General features: G+C 39.2%; 1 long non-coding RNA gene across 1 annotated transcript; it reads right to left on the bottom strand.

Annotated features, from left to right (window-relative positions):
- Positions 1-1,320: 1,320 nt before the first annotated feature.
- On the bottom strand, positions 1,321-16,574 carry LOC118895250. The gene is made up of 5 exons (XR_005019916.1): positions 16,449-16,574; positions 11,106-11,283; positions 9,635-9,693; positions 5,619-5,774; positions 1,321-1,471 (listed from the first exon to the last, which is right to left on the bottom strand). It is a non-coding gene; the product is annotated as an uncharacterized LOC118895250 (long non-coding RNA).
- Between the last annotated feature and the right edge of the window lie 316 nt (positions 16,575-16,890).

Below are 16,890 nucleotides of genomic sequence, written 5' to 3'. Positions count from 1 at the left end.
TCTAACTACAATATGGAGAATAATGAAATACTTGCAAGAGACAAATACAAGATAAGTCACACCTTGAAAATTCCTTGAGGGCAAGGACTGTGTCTTTCTTGCTCAACTTATCTCCTCAGTGCCTCACGGTGCTTGGCCCTGAGCTCTCAGTAAATATTTAATAAATGGATAAAAATAACCAAAATTCGTTAAGCACTTACAGGGAGCCAAGCACACTGTTAAGCCCACAAGAGAAAAGTGCTATCATTATCTCCACTGTGAATGCTCTGGCTTAGAGAGGTACTTTGCCAAGGATCCCATGCAGGTGAGGAAGCACAGTTAGGATACAAACCCATCCTGCGCCTGGAAAGCTTATCAACACTCAGTAAGAAGCGCGACTCTGGTAGGAACCCTTTTCTCGGCACCGCACTCCCCAAGCCAACGTGCTGGCAGAGCTGCAGTTCCCCAGTATCTCCATCATGGGGCGCTGTGAGACTGTAGGCACAGGTCCGCCTCCATCCCTGTCCTGCAGTTCTGGGAGGCCAGAACTACTGTCTGGAAAGCAGGCAGCATGAATCTAAAGAAAATAAAGATTATAAATCAATTATACTTCAATTAAATTTTTAAAAATTTTTTAGAAAATAAAGAATGAATGAATCTTAATGTGATATACTCTCTCAACTTTCAAGCTTTTCCTTCCCAACCCTTATCACAGTTGAAATTACATATCCATTGATGTAATCATTCATGTGGGATCTATTGCCCCATAAAAATATAAGCTCTGTTGGGGCAGGGACCGTATCTCTTGTTCACCTTGGCACCTATCACTGTGTCTGACACATTCCAAGGGTTTAATAAATATATGTTGAATGAATATAACAGCCAGGCTTTAAAGCTGCCTAAAAACTGCACATATTATTTTTTCCATCTATCTATTTCCTTCATCAAGGAAGTAATATGGCTCATAGGAACAGAGAAGAAATCTAGGCTTTATTCCAGACATCTTTTCACAGCTTTGGCGGCTGGAAAGAGGAAAATACCCCAAGTCACGTGATTTTGTACTTAGAATATTAATTTTCCCTAGGTCATGCAGAAACAGCGATACTTTACTTAATGAAATGCTCTTGTACTAATTTCTATTTGTATGCAAAAGACGTCATCGGTTTAACACATGGAGACAATCTCCTCCACTTGCGCACACCCATAGCTGCATAGCAGAAGAGGAAAGGCTTCTGATTTATTACACATAAACAAATGAATAAGATAACATTTTATTAGTTAGAAACCATTACAAAAACAGCCAGAAAATGAGACAGTGGAAGTGGAATACGCCCTTATCAATAAATCCTCGGAAGTTTAGGACCCTGATGCATGTTGTAATAATGAAAAAGATAATTAAAAGGATCGAATTGCAGAACTGTATCATTTCATCAAGAAGCAGCCTCCCAACAATAGGAAACATCAGGGCAGTGATGGTCTGTGCATCTCTAACCTTGGTGGAAAAGAAAGGCATTTGAGATTCAAGTTGTTGAAGCATATGTGAGAAGAATCCATTTTTAGGTTGTGTCATATTGAAATCATGCAAATCCAAGCAAGAAATAGCTCCCCTTTAAAATCGGTATCTTTGTAAGTCTTGTTTCTGGTGGTGAGCAGTAAATAGCATGATTAAGTTAGCCATGTCCAGCCTATCAATTATAGTTGATATTATAACTAACAGTCATAGGTGAGAAAGACAGTTTTGTTACTTTTTTTACAAGAGATTCTTGGTTTTTCTTCCCTTGACTGAGAATCTTCATTTCATCCTAGAAAATCTTTAAGACACACTGCAAATACTTTTTATATAAAAGCATCATAGGGAAACACAGAGACTTCAGAGGTTTTTCATTTCCCAGAGAGCCGTAGTCAGTTTTTAGAAAGTAAATTGTGTCCCTACCCTTCCCCTCCCTCCAGGTCAATGCTTCCCCTCCCCCGTCCTGATCAGTTTAATATGAGTCACTGCATGGGCTTTGTTCTATGGAATAACATATTCTCCTGGGAGTCAGTTCATGCAAAGCACTCCCTGCTGAGAGAGTGGAAATTTACCCATAAGACATTCTTTCAGCAGCAAGACCCTGGAGGAAACCTGATTGGAATGTTTAAAGTCTTGACTTGCCTGTTCTCCTTAACTCTCACCACATTTCTCAGATAAAAAAAAAAAACTAAACCACATATTTAAGGTTTATAACACCTGGTGACCACAGACTCAATGAGATACGGTCAAATTTAGAAAGAAAACTGAAAATGAGAAGATTATTTCCAATACTTCTTCTGCTACTCTATATCCTGTTTTCTCTCCTTCCCATTTTGGTTTACAGTCACTCTGTAGTCGTTCGATAGATCAATGCAAAACTTTGTTCTTTAAACAACTGCCAGATATTCAATAAGTTATGTGCAGCCAAATAGCTATTATTTCACAACATTTTTCTAAACTCAGATGTATTTTCTGTAGTGCAAGTGACATCGATTTACCACCAAAATAATACATGCATTCATAAATGGCATAAATCATGAGAAAGCTTGGTTGTGGTTTCTTTATAAAAAGTCTTGAAGCAAGCTAATCTTGGTAATATATACACACATATACATAATAAAATAGAATTAATATTGTAATACAATGTAGTATCTATACACATATATGTATACATGTGTATGCATATGTATATATAATAATCTTTTTTTTTGAAAGAGTAAAGCTAATGATCATGGAAGACTTGGAAAGTAGTCTTGCCCAAGAACTTTGCTTCCCCTCATCATTTACCAGATGATGGTACGGAAAGTTGGAAGGAATATATATAACATTTCACCCAAGGCAGCTCACACCTTAGAGAAGGTCTAGACAGAGCTGAAAAGAACTGGCTGACTTGAAAATCACCTGTTTGATGGCCAAAGAGCAGTGGCCCTATGGTCCCTGGGCTAGACATTTTGTCATCTTTTCTCTTTATTGAGAGCACTGTTATCTAGGTTTTGAAAAGTGCACTTATAATACACTTTACTAAATAGTATGTAGAGTTGCACAATGCATGCCTGTATAAAACCCTGTGAAAAATTTCAAAGTTTGCAAACTGAAAGAATAAGTGAGTGGCTCATTTAATTTATTTTAATCAGTTATATCAGGAAAACGCAATTCTATTGAAGGGAAACCTTTGCAGAAGCAGAGAGCAATTAAGTTTTGCGTGCAGAGTACTCTTTTTAAAAAAGACCATGTGTGCTGCATAAAAAAAAGCTTAGTAATGTCAATCATCTTGATTTCAAATTCCTTCAGTGCACTCCTTAAACAGTGCAAAAATTATAGAAAGCAAAAGCTATTTCTCTCAAGATTCTGTGCAGCTGTTTTCTGCAATTCTTGAACACTCTTGATAGAAATGTGTTTCTGAAGGTACTTGTTTGTGAAAGTAAAAGTGACTGCAGTAATGCTCTTAACCTGGTTTAAAATAGATATTCCCACATTATATCTTAAAGAGAGTAATTCACCACAGGCCCCTTGAGCAAGTAAAACTTTGACTAAATTTAAGTAATGGGATTCCCCCCAATAATTAACATCATAGTATACAAAAGAGTAGCTTCAAAGTTGAGAAGTAGATGGCAGCAGTGGAAATGGCAGCCTATTTAAAGGGAATTTGTTAAATTGTTGAAGATATACGCGAGAGGCAGGGAAGAAAATTTTGCCGTAAGTACCACATTTCCAAAGACACATCGAAATGCTGTCCCTGGAGAGAACAGAGATCTCTGTTTTCACAGATTTGGGTAGCTTTAAAAGGAAGTAAATGCATTTCAAGAGTAAAAACAATCATGTTTCCTTTCTGCCTAATGTAAGTAAATCAAATGTGAGCTCAATATCGAGTTGAAATCTCTTAAGATACAGTGACTTATAACATGTCCAGATATGATTAACAAAGATCTTTGACTAAAAATGGGAATATAGATGGCTTGTGACAGGTAAATCCCTCTAGCTTCAGTGTGCAAGTTTCCACTGTTTCATATATTCTTAGATTTGGGTCATTTTCTGGTTTGTAACATGGGAACTTGTGTAGATTTGATTATTATTAGAAATTCCACCAGCAGGTTGAAACTTTGAACAAATATTTCAAGTCTCCTGGAAGAAATGAATAACCTCATAGTACAGTGTCAGTTTCATAATACAGGCAGCCCCTAGCTTAGAAATGGACTGCACTCCAGTTCATTTGAGAAGCTGAGTTTGCATTCAGAACATTTTCCAACTGAAACTGTTTCATCATTGTGGCTGGTTTCCTAAGTTAGCAAATAATCAGATTTAACTCACAATGAACCAAAACAAGGTGTTAATACTAAAGTAGCATTATTTTAAATATACCATTTGACCACTTATGATACTATATTTGGGGAGAAATATATTTTAATTTTTAAATTAGACTAGTGAAAGTAGATATCTCCACCCTACTCCCCTAAAGGGTTGACAAATCACTGAGATTAGGAAGGTACAACAAATCCACCTGGGTCCTAAGAATATGTTAACTCCTGGCAATTCTGCCATTGCAGAAGAACAGGCATTTTAAAAAATGTTATTCATTACCTACTTATTTTGTATCAGAGAATAAAATGATTGCATATTTGACCACTCATTAGCTGTGTGACCTTGGGCAATTTACTTATTCTCTCTGTGCCTCAAAGGGCAGTTGGGAAAATAAATGAGGTGACTTTTCTAAAGCACATGTTTGCTCTTTGCCTCATCCAGTTTCCACACCTCCTCTTCAAGCTCTATCCTTGGTTTTCATTGGAGAATTCTCTTGCCCAACTCTCATCCAGATGGTGTGAGTGGCTTCAATCCCCATCCCTGGAGCACTTGACCTAACCCTGCCAATCAGAGTTGGCTTCAGGGATGACTTCAGGGTGACTGTTTCAAGGATGAGCCACCTACCCAAGCAGGTCCAATAAGATCTCAGAATAACTTTCCCTGGGAATGCTGAGCCAGAAATACTTACTTTTCTCTGCTGAGCTTGACTCTTGGAGATACTCAGTTATCTTCATATATCCCAGTGGTTCTCATTGGCGGGAAGGGAGGGGATATAGCTCACCCTGCATCGCCCACAGGACACTTGGCAATGTCTGGAAATGTTTTTGGTTGTCACAACTCTGGGGGGAAGGGAGCTGCTATCCTCATCTAGTAAGTAGAGACCAGGGATGCTGCTAAACATCTTACAATGCACAGAACTGCCCCTCACAGCAAAGAATTTTCTGTCCCAAAATGTCAGTAGTGCTGAGATTGAACAACCCTGCTCTAACTACCTGGTTATGTCTAAAAACTTCAAAAGAAGCAGAACCGAGAAATAGAGAAAAATTGACTCCTGGTGGTACTGTTTGACCTTGGATCTAACCACAACTTTCTTCACCTTCTGTCACAGTTAAGATCTCTTATCTTACCTGATAAGATTGTTAAGTATGGAACATAATGCCTGACATCCAGTAGGCACTCAGTATGTGGTTGCTATTTTCATAAAGGTTATCACTCACATGAGAACCAGAACAGGGAATCCAGAATAACAACTTGTTTGTAATCAAACGCTCATGGATCAGATGCCATCTACATAAGAACTACATAACAGTTAGCTCCTTATAGCACACACCTATGCCCTCTGCTGTGTTCTCAATTCATTCCACATTTCTGATTTGTCCTTGAAGGAAAAGGTTGATCCAAAAGATAATGCCATTTTTATCCAGAATCTGCAGTTTTCTCTGGTTCACTTCTCATATTATTCTGAAGCTCAGCATCTGACAGGATACTGAAATTAAAAGAGAAGGAAAAGTTGCAAGTTTTGTACAGAATCACTATCTTTCTTTTAAAAAATGACTACCAGTCTGTCCATCTGAGCCAAGATGGCGATTTAAAATTGTTTCTTAAAATGAGATTTAGGGTTAAAGAGGTATCTCATTTATACTCCGTATTTTTCTTTTCATTTCTTGTTCTTATGGATAATTTCATGGAAGTGGTCTAGGTGGTATTACTTGCATCCTAAACTTATTGACAACAAAATTTGAAGATCTTTTTGTTTTTGATGTTGCCCCTTCCCCAAAGGTAGATTTTAAAAAATATGTATATGTATCTATATCTATATCTATCTATCTAATCTATACCATTTGACCAACTCAAAATAATTATCACATTTCTTGATTTCACAATTCTATAGCTTTAAGGGCATAAGTTTCACAGTATTTTCACTCTCTTAACAGTTTGTGCATTTTCTTTCCTCTGTAAGTTATGAATATATTATACTAAGAGATATTATATAAATGAGACGATTATTCAAAATGAGAATCTTCTCTACTAACAGCATCACTATTTGTAGCATATAAGACTAAATAAATATCTCCCATGAGTGACTAAATGCAAAATAAAAAGTAATCACTCAACTTTAATAGTTTAAAAAATGCTATTAAACATAATGGCTTCTTGACATTCAAGTAGCACTATGTTTTAAGTGATCTTCATTTTTTAAGAACTACTTTATTTTCATTTAAAATATTGATGGCAAATCAAGTTCTCCAGAGCAGGGAACCAGAGGAGCAAGCTTTCCTAAGAAAATAAATTTCCATGGACTCTGGAGTTCCAAGGTGCTATTTTTTTTATTTTGTTTTTGTTTGGTTTTGTTTTTGTGTTTTCCTGAGGCTATGTAATAACACCATATAAATGAATGACCTGCAAAAACTGACGGAGCAATCTTATTTCTGGAGATTTTCTTCAATCCCTGTTGGTGTGTACTTTTGACCACATCCTGCCTTCCTCCCTTTAACCTTAAGGGGGAGCTCTCATCTCTGTCGAGGACACCAGAAGAACAAAATGGCCCAGTGGCACCACCATAGAATGAAATTCACTTGAAAGAGACGAGACAGGCAGAGGAGGGAGGAGGGGAAGTGGAGCCTTTCAAAGGAAGTAGTGATCCCCGTCCTTTCTTAACCCTCTGCAGAAGATTAGCACTAGAATTAAGCTCTGAGGGAAAAGAAAGCAACAAGAAAGTGCCAGGTATGCCCAGACCTGATTTTAGCCTAGAATTATGTGAAGGACACCTTCAAGGTCTGGCTCTTATCCCACCCCAGTTGATTAGGCTAAAAGGAGAAAACCCTGGCTGGGAATAGTGAGTGTGGAGCTGACATTCCCTGTGCTGTATTGCAAGAACATGTTGGTATGTGACCAGGCAAGGATTGGGGGTGAGAGAGGGGGGAGTGGGGAGACAAGGCATAGCTCCCAATTGAGTAGTATGTTTAGTTGATTATAGAGTGATGTCAGAGCAAAGATCCTAGCCTCTGCCTGCTAGAGCCTGTGCTCTCTGAAGGCAGAACCTGTTGTCTTCGTCTTGACTGTGTTCCCAGTCTCTACCACAGTGCCTGGCACACAGCAGAAATACATCCCTCCAACCACTTACCAAGGAAAACGTAACAAAGCCAATACTTGCTTAAAGACTTTGAGCAACTCATCTAGGCTTCTGGGTTTTAGTTTCCTTATTATCAAAAATGTAAGAGTTAGAGTAAATGATTCTTCTGGTACCTTATAGCCCTGTGAAGCTACAAAATATGCCCCTAAGATTTAAGCATAGCAATCACAAAATTTACAGACGTATGTCCAGAGCTATAACAACCAGCCACTTGTTTCTTATATACATCACTTGGAGTCACAGTTGGGAAAAATTAAAAATGTGAAGGTATTTGTCAAATTAAGTTTCTGTCCTATTCAAGGCAATACCAAGGTCCACCCCATACCACCATGAAAGAGATCTCTATTCTGGCTGCCATCCACCTGGAGATAGTTTCATCTTGCTGTGGTAAGCAGCATTATATGTCTGGAACTCTCAGAGATTTCATTCTTGGCTCACTGAACAGCCATATTCGATATTATACAGCAGGAAAAAATTGCCAAACCATAAAAGTCCCATGGAGAACAAGTCCTTTTGCGTGGCATGGCAGCTCAGCCAGACGTGCACAGGTTTTGGAGTCAGATCTACCAGAGCATGAACTCCAATAGGACACTTGACCTCTTTGAACTACATTCACCTCCTCTGCAGTCTGGTAATGGTTCCTGCCCCAATGAGTTGAGAAGATAAAATGAAATGTTGTATGTGACATATATGTCCGTTGTTAACACTCAATGAATAGTAGCAATTGTTATTGTTTAAGGCCCCTTCAGTTGCTTGGACATATCGAGAAAGAAATGATTTAAAGGATAAAAAAAGTGGATGATGAGCTCTCTTGGGAAGATGGGAAATTGAAAAAACTGAGAAAGACTCTGAATTCAGAGTCAGAAAATCTGGAATACCTCCCCTACTTATAGGATATGTGATCTTGGACAAGTCACTTTATCTCTCGAACCCATCTTCCTCTTCTGTAAAACAAGATTAATCATGTGCCCCTAGAAAGCACTCTGTAAATTCTAAAGTACTATTCAAATGTTTAGTATTATTTAGTATTATTTACTAAATGTTTAGTATTATTTAGTATTATAATATTATTATAATGGACAGAATGGTTCGAGGACACACTAATAACACAGGCTTACAGAGCTGACATATCCGTGGACAGATGGGAAGCAGTAGCTAAGGATTTGCCACACCGACATTCTGGAACTGTAGAGAAAGTGATTTGTTTAGGTCTCCCTTGGCAATCAGGAAGCAAAGAAAGCAGAATTAGAATTGCAACCAGTTGTAGGTTCTTCCAGAGTAGTGGCAGCCTGACCAAGATGGGGTAGAGGAAATTAAAACATGCTTGCATTGTATTCTATTCAGAATTATTGCCTTAGATGTAACCATCACCATCTTTGATTTCAGAAGAAGCTCTTTCTATGACTCCGATGCATTTTATGTCCGTATGCAGATTTAAGAAAGTCACAGAACAGAAGACAAGAGAACGAAACTGGAACAGCAAAGAAATTGATTGTAAGCCCCTTTAACCACGCTGCACTGAAATGTGCAATGGCAGAAAGCAAGCTCCTAGGTATACACTGAGTGTATCGAAGTTCACCTCGGAGGTTACTTACGAACCTGTCTTCCTTAGAGATGTCATAAAGTGTTCAAGAATCCACAAATCACTAGTCACAAACCAGTCCTCACCAGCTTTGACTAATCCTGACATTCCCTAGCAAACCGGAGGTTGAGACTTCGGGTACTTTTCAGGGGATGAATGACAAGCTGGGAGGAGTTGATGGTCCACTGGAGGGGCAGCTGAGAGCCATTAGACCTAGCCAGTCATTAATCTCCAGGAAATGCCTGGAGCCAAGGTCGTTATTGCTATTATAAACTAAAAATGAAAAGAAAAAAAAAGGCACGTAGCTCTTTTTTATGGGTGATACAGTTTCAATTGGCACATATTGAACATTTCTAGAGATTTAATTAAGCAATCAGATTGCTTGAGTGGTCTCAATATTCAGTGCCTTTTATAGAGTTCTTTAATGGCTATGCATAGAATTATTCTGGATACTTTATGGACCATAGCAAGTGAAGTTTTATGTCTTCCTGGGAATACAGTGAACCTTTCCACCAATGCTCTAGCTTAAACAAAGGTTTTTGTTGTTGCTGTTGTTTTGGGTTAGGGGGATCTTAGACTTGTGTCTAGAAAAGTGTAGCCAAAAGAATTAGCATGAAGATCATTTACTTACCCCAAAAACCATTTGACTTTGCCTCTATGATTCATTCCAGTGAAAAGTAGTACCACTATCTAGTGAGGAAAGGAGAGGCAGCACACTTAATACTGTAGCCATCATTCATTCATTTTCAAGGGCATAGTGAGATAAACAATATTTTCAGCATGAAACATATAGCAATGAATAAAATCTATGGGATCCACATCTACACATAGGGCAGCATAGCACAGGGACTAAGGGAACTGACTTTGGAGCTGACTACCTGGGTTCAAATCTTCACATATTCACTCACAAGCTGTGAGACATCAGGCACGTTCCTTAAACTCTCTGTGCCTCAGTCTCTTCAACTTTAAAACGGGGCTAAAATAATTCTTTCCTCATTGGCTCTTGTAAAGATTTCATGTAAATGTACACGAAAGCACTTAGCATCGTGCAGAGCATGTAACATGAACTACATAGGTAATAGCTATCATTATTACATCCTTGTGCACAGAAACAAGACAAGGTGAAAGGGAAAAAATCAATAAACAAGATGTTTGTAAATAGTGATAAGTGGTATCAAAAAATACAACAATGCAATGTGATGGGAGTGGAGGTGAATTTGTTGGGACATTCTTCTCCAAGAAGTGACATTTGTGATTAGCCCTGAATTAGTAGGGTCTCTCATGCTGAGATCTGGAGGAGGGCCATTCCCAAAGGAGGAAACACCAAATTCAAAAGGCCATGAAATGGTATTGATCTTGGAGCGAGTGATAGAAGAAGACCAGGGTGGCTGGAATGTGCTGGGGATCTGGGGAGATCAGATGCAGTGGAAGAAGTGACAGGGACCAACTCACATAGGGCTATGTAGACAAAGCTAAGGAGAAGAATCTGTTTACATACAAATTATTGTCTGGAATCTCTCCAGTATCTTTATGAATATGTCTGGCCATGGATGCATAGCTACTTGACTGGCAGAAACTTAGAAATGAATAACTCTAACTTATAAGGAGTTTAGGTTTCATTTTCAATGCATTGAAAACCATGGCAATAGGGGAAGGGAGTAGATGTCTGATAATCAAGTTTTGTGTATTTGAAAGCTACCTCTGGGGGCTATGAGGAGAATGAACTGAGTGTGGGGAGGGGTGGAGAAGGAGGGGAGAGGAGTATTTCTGATGAGTCTTAATTTGTGGGTTGTATGATACTGGTCAACTCAATCCACTTCAATGAATTTAGCTCATATTTACTGAATATCTACTGCGTTCAAAGTCTGTGCTGAGCGGGAGAAATACAAAGTTAAGGTCCTTGCCCCAAAAGAGCCTAGATTCAGTGGGGAGACTGACAATAAGAGTAGTAAATAATTTTACAAGTGCTGGTGATTCTCTGCAAAGGAAAAAAAAAAAGATCAAATCTACTCGAGGCGAGGAGGTCAAGAAAGGCTTCAGGAAGAAAGTAACACTAGAGATTAAACCTTGAAATGCAAATAGGTGTAAATGGAAAGCCTCACCAGAGGCTGGTTGGGAACTTCAGGTTGATGAGTGGAGTTGAGACATAGGCTACTCGGACAGAATAATAAAGAGTTCAGCTGCAGAGGTGGGCACAGGTCAGATCCCGAAGAGTTGTAGATATTCCACTAAGGAGCGCGTTCTCCATTCTACCAGAGTTATCGTGTACGTGGGGCGTCACTGAAAGTAATCAAGTGTAGAAAGATTATTCTTGGCAGTCTGCATGATGGAGTAGAATGGGGAAGACTGACAAAAGGGATAACGAAAATCATTAATGAACGTCAAAACTAGGGTAAGTACAGTGATGAAAAAGAGATGGGAATGGAGCAAAGAGATTTTAAGGGAAGAGAATCAAATGGACTTAATCTGTAACTGGATCTGCAAAGAATCTCATTGGCTCTGCACGTCAATATTCTTTGGATGAATGAGAGAGTGAATAATTATCTCTAAATTCTATCATGTGGATGGCTGGATAGTTGATCTTGCCAGTTATCAAGACTTGTGGAAATCTTGGAAAAGTGAATGATATAGAAATCCTGCCCTCAACTCTCCTTATCATCTTCTGAGATTCTAGAGGGATCCATATTTATCACAGAGGCGTTGATGTCAAAGCCTTAAGTAGGACAGCTAGCTCTGGAAGCTGGAACAGAGTGTGCAGACTCAAGAAAACTTCAGCCTAGACAAGACAGAGAAAAGAGGCCTTCTTTCCCTAAACCTCTCTCTGATTTCCTTTTGTATTCCTATGGTTTAGGGATGGGAAATGAGAGCATCTCTTCCCACGCAAGAAGAGGCTCTACCATATTGCCTACTCAGATGCCTGGAGGATGTTGTGAACTGAATTGTGTCCCCCCACCAAAATGTACATGTTGAAGTCCTAACTCCCAGTTCCTTATTTGGAAATAGGGTCATTGCAGATACAATTAGTTAAGGCAAGGTCATACTGGAGCATGGTGAGCACCTAATCCAATATTTCTGGAGTCCTTATAAAAAGGGAAATTTTGGAAACAGAGGCAGTATAGTGGGAAGGCAATGTGAAGAGACACAGGAAGGAAACGACCACCTACAAGCCAAAGAGAGAGGGCTGGAACAGATCCTTCCTTCTTCTCAGAAGGAACCAACCCTTCTAACATTTTGATTTTGGACTTCTAGCCTACAGAACTGTTTGAGATAATAAATTTCTTTTGGTTTAACCACCCAGTTTGTGTACTTTGTTATGGCAGCCCTAACAAACTCATACAGAAGGGATCAGCTAAAAAGCCAGAAAGGTGGGTAGAGGAGGAGAGACAAGTCAAGAGAGATGGCCAGGCCTTCCCCTAGGAAGGAATAGACCCAGTCCTTTCTTATTCTCTTGGTTCCAGGTAGGAAGAGCAATCAAAATAAAGACCAGCCCAATGTGGAACTAGGGCTCATTAGAGTGCCTTTGAACGTGACCTATCCATAATAATATTACTAATTACTACTAATATAATATAATAATATTACTCTAGGGCTTTTCATGGAGTTGGAGAGGGTGAGAAAGAGGGCTGGTCAAAATGACTGAGGGAGATCTGTGTTTCCTCTAGTTAACAGCAGATAACTCGGGAAAGTTTTGAAGAAAAAATACTCTCTCATTCTCAATTTCCTCATCTGTGAAATGAATGGGTTGTCTTGCATGATTTTTAAGTTTCTGGGACTCTAAATTTTCATGATTCCAAGAGACTTCATATTTTACTGGAAACACAAATTACAACATTCCCAAAGAAATCTGGTCATGTACAAAATTACATCTACCATTTCACTTTCCATGAGCCTTTATGAAATATATCTGGCCATGTAAGTTCTAATTTATAAAGACCGCCACGGGCATGCAGAAAAACATAAATATATTTATAGGCCCACATGTAATTATAAAGTGCTCTAGTCTTCTGAGCAATCATAGTGAGGAATTAGATCATGAACGAACAATTCTTTGTTGGGTACTTCCTGTGTGAAGCACTTAGCTCAGTGTCCTGCACGAGTAGAGCTCAGCACGCAATTGTTAGTGGTAAAAGAATTAACTACTCTTTCTTCTTCCCTTCACAGAGCTTTGCTTGAACCTCTCTTCACATGGTCTTCACACATCATGTAGAGTGTAAGATTGAGGAACAAGGGCTATCAGGAGTGACCTTTGCTCCTTCACAGCACCCTGCAGTATAACCAACTGTTGAGAAAGTCCACCTTCTTTAATAAAATAGAAGCAGGCCCTCCAGGGTTATACCTGGAATGATGGGAGAAGCTGGTCCCTGCGAGAGACCCATGAACTTTACGACAATTGCATCTCTCCAGGTGGCCATTGCCATGTGCCTGAGGGCACATGCTGTACAGGTCTGAAGTCTCAGTAGAGGACTAGAGTTTGGCATCACTGTTGAAAAACCTCCATATTTGCTATTCTTGGGGAGAAGAGGGAAAATGACGGTGAGCATCATTGCTATTATTACTGGGTATCTTTTTCCAGATCAGAGACAGCCATTGTTTTATGAGAGGTTTCAGGTTTCTGCTTTATCATGAGGATACGGTAGAGTCCAGAGACAACAGGACACAGTATTAGAAACCAAGCGACTCTCTTTTAGTTTCAGCTATGTCATTAAGTGACCTGGGGAAAGTCACTTCCCCTTCCTGAGCCTAGGTTTGTACTTCTCTAAAATGAGGAGATTGAACTCAATCACAGGTTTTCAGTTTCTCCTTGAGCAGCAGAATCCTCACTATATACCACTGACACAGAGGAGTCTCTCAGGATGAATGGGTGGGCCCCCGTTCAGGCTACCTCCTCACTCCCCAAACAATCAGGCCTCCAAGGAAAGGAGTTTGAGTCCCCAGAACCACAGGATCACCAACATGCCTCTGAGCACATTGTTGATAATAAGCCCCTTGTTTGTATAGCTGCACCCAGTTTGCAAAGTGATTTCACAAACCCCCTCTCACTTAATCTAGCGTCTAATCACTTTAAGTAAGAGATCAAAAGTGAGAAGTGGTTACATTTCCAGCTTTTAATGCCACAGCTTGTGGACAGCCCAGAAGGTTCGTCAGCCAAAATATTCTGAACGGTGAGATGCATCTTAGAATCCTCAAGCCAGCCTAGGTGTCAGTGCTTTATAAATGTTTGAACAAACCTCTTGTCTGTTCTTGTTTCTTACTGATGTATGAGTAAATGCTATTTTTAACATTATCATGCAAATTTAATCACAGATCAATATGCCTAGATAAATATAGTAGTAGAAGATAATACACATAATCTAAAAAAAGTTAACTCTAGGAGACCACATTTTTCATACTTTAAGATAACTTTCTTTCATCATATAAAAAATATATGTTCATGATAAAAAGCACAAAGATAGAAATTAGCAAAAAGAACTTACTAATAATTGCCCCAAGTGGAGATAATTATTGTTCACCTATAAGTACAGGCATCCCTGTTTTCTTGCAAAATATAAATACTTTAAAATTGGATGATAGTGCACACACACTTTTTAATCTGCTTTTTTCATCCAAAAATATATGATCATCACTCCAGGTCAAGGAGTACATTTCAAAAACAACATTGCTTTTTCATTGGAATGTGGCTTTCTGTCATATGGATAGTCACCATATATCCAAATAATCACCTATTATTGGAAGTACTGTTTATTTCCAGTTGTTTTCCAATTGCAATGCACATGCTTGTGGCTAAATCTTTGCCTTATTTGAGGAATTGTTGGATCAAAGGGTATGTACATTTTTTTTTTTAACTTTTGATACATGGAGCCCAAAATGTTGTACCAAATTCATTCTGACCATCTGTGATATGTCAACTTGACTGGCCAAGGAATGCCCAGATTAAACATTGTTTCTGGGTGTGTCAGTGAGGGTGTTTCCAGATGAGACTGGCACTTGAATCAATGACTCAGTAAATTACCCTCCCCAGTGTATGTGGGTATCATCCAATCAATGGAGGGCCTGAATAGAACAGAAAGGAGAAGAAGGAAGAATTCCCTCCTTTTTTTCCCTTGCCTCATTGCATGAGCTGGGACATTTCATTTCATCTTCTCCAGGCCTTGGACTGAGATTTATATCATCATCTCCCCTGGTACATGTAGATATAGATATAGATATGGACACAGATATATATATAGATCATGAAATATATTTCCAGACCTGTGTAAGTTGAAGCATGGTCTCCCAAAAGATATATTCACACTGACCCTGTGAATGTGACCTTATTTGAAAGAGAGTCTTTGCAGAGGTAATTAAGCTAAGGATTTGACAAGAGATCATCCTGGATTAGGGTGGGCCCTGAATCCAAAGACAAGGGTTCTTACAAGAGGAAAGAGAGAGAAGACACAGCAGAAGAGAACACACAGAGCGGAAGGCCATGTGAAGTCACAGGCAGAGATGGGAGTTTGGCAGCTACAAGCCAAAGGACACCTGGAGCCGCCAGAAGCTGGAAGAGGAAAAAGAAGATTAATTAAGAAAATAAATTTCTATTGTTTTAAGCCATCAAATTTCCCGTAGTTACAGCAGCCATATGAAACTATACATGACCATATGAAGGGGTCTTATTCTGAGTCCCTCTCTTAATCTCTGAGTAACACTCTTCATAGGCAAGTGTCACAGGAGCTGGCAGTCTACCTACTTAGATTCTATTGCATTCATTAAACATTTATTGAACACCTACAATATAGCAGGCTTTCTTTTGGGTGCTGTATGAAAACAAAAGTAAAGAAGACATAGTCTTTGCTTTTGAGAGGCAAACATTAAGTGAATACCTACTGGGCTATCCACAGGGCTACTGTGGGCAGAGACAGTAGGTTGTAGCTGTATCATCGAGTGCCTCATTAACCAAGTTAAAAGCTTGGGCTTTACACGGTAGATGATGGAGCTCTCAGAGAGTTTTAAGTAACTATTACCCACACCCCAAATTCCTCAGATACTGGACTTTCCTGACCTCTATCCTAGGGCCAGCCTGAACATCTGCCTGTGGCCTGCTGTGAGTGCCCCTGGCTCTACATTTGCTGGCCCTGGCTTTCTTTATGACCCATGTTTAAGTTCCTTCTATTGTTTATTCTGTACGTCTCCATGGTCGTTGTCATTTGCTCCAGAGTAAACAGCTAGTTTTAGCTCCTGGCCTCATCTGATCTCTCAGTTGGGCCCAGATGTGCTACATTAATTAACTTTTTCATTCATTTAAGAATCATTTACTCAGCATCTATTATTTCCCAGTCCCTGGTTGTAAAAAAATGAATTAAATAAAGTCTTCACCCTTAAGATTTTTACCATCTGCATTAGCTTGCTAGGGCTGCCATAACAAAATATCATGACAGGGTGGCTTAAACAACAGAAATTTTTCTCACAGCTCTGGAAGCTGGAAGTCCAAGACCGAGGTGTCAGCATGGTTGGTATCTGATGAGGCTTCTCTCCTTAGGTTGTAGAAAGCAACCTTCTTGCTGTGTCTTCACATGGCCTTTCCTTGAGTGTATGCATGCTCATGGTGCCTCTTCTTCTTCTTATAAGGACATCAATCCTGTTGGACTAGGGCCCCGCCCTTATGACCTCATTTAACCTTAATTACTTCCTTAAAGGTGCTCTCTTCAAATATAGTCATACTAGGGATTAAGCCTTCAACATATGAATTTTGGGGAGGACACAATACTGTCTATAAGACCATCTAAGTGAAAAAGTCAAATACATACAGATAATTGCCATATGGTGGAACAAATAACATAAATGTATTTTGTATTTCTGGGATTGGAGCTTCTAACCTGTGCAGGTGGATCTTAAAAGAATAGAGGGAGT

This window comes from Balaenoptera musculus, chromosome 5 (assembly GCF_009873245.2).
Source record: "Balaenoptera musculus isolate JJ_BM4_2016_0621 chromosome 5, mBalMus1.pri.v3, whole genome shotgun sequence".
In the NCBI taxonomy this organism is placed as follows: domain Eukaryota; kingdom Metazoa; phylum Chordata; class Mammalia; order Artiodactyla; family Balaenopteridae; genus Balaenoptera; species Balaenoptera musculus.
Note: the sequence above shows the minus strand (reverse complement) of the source record. Positions and strands in the feature narration are given on the sequence as shown.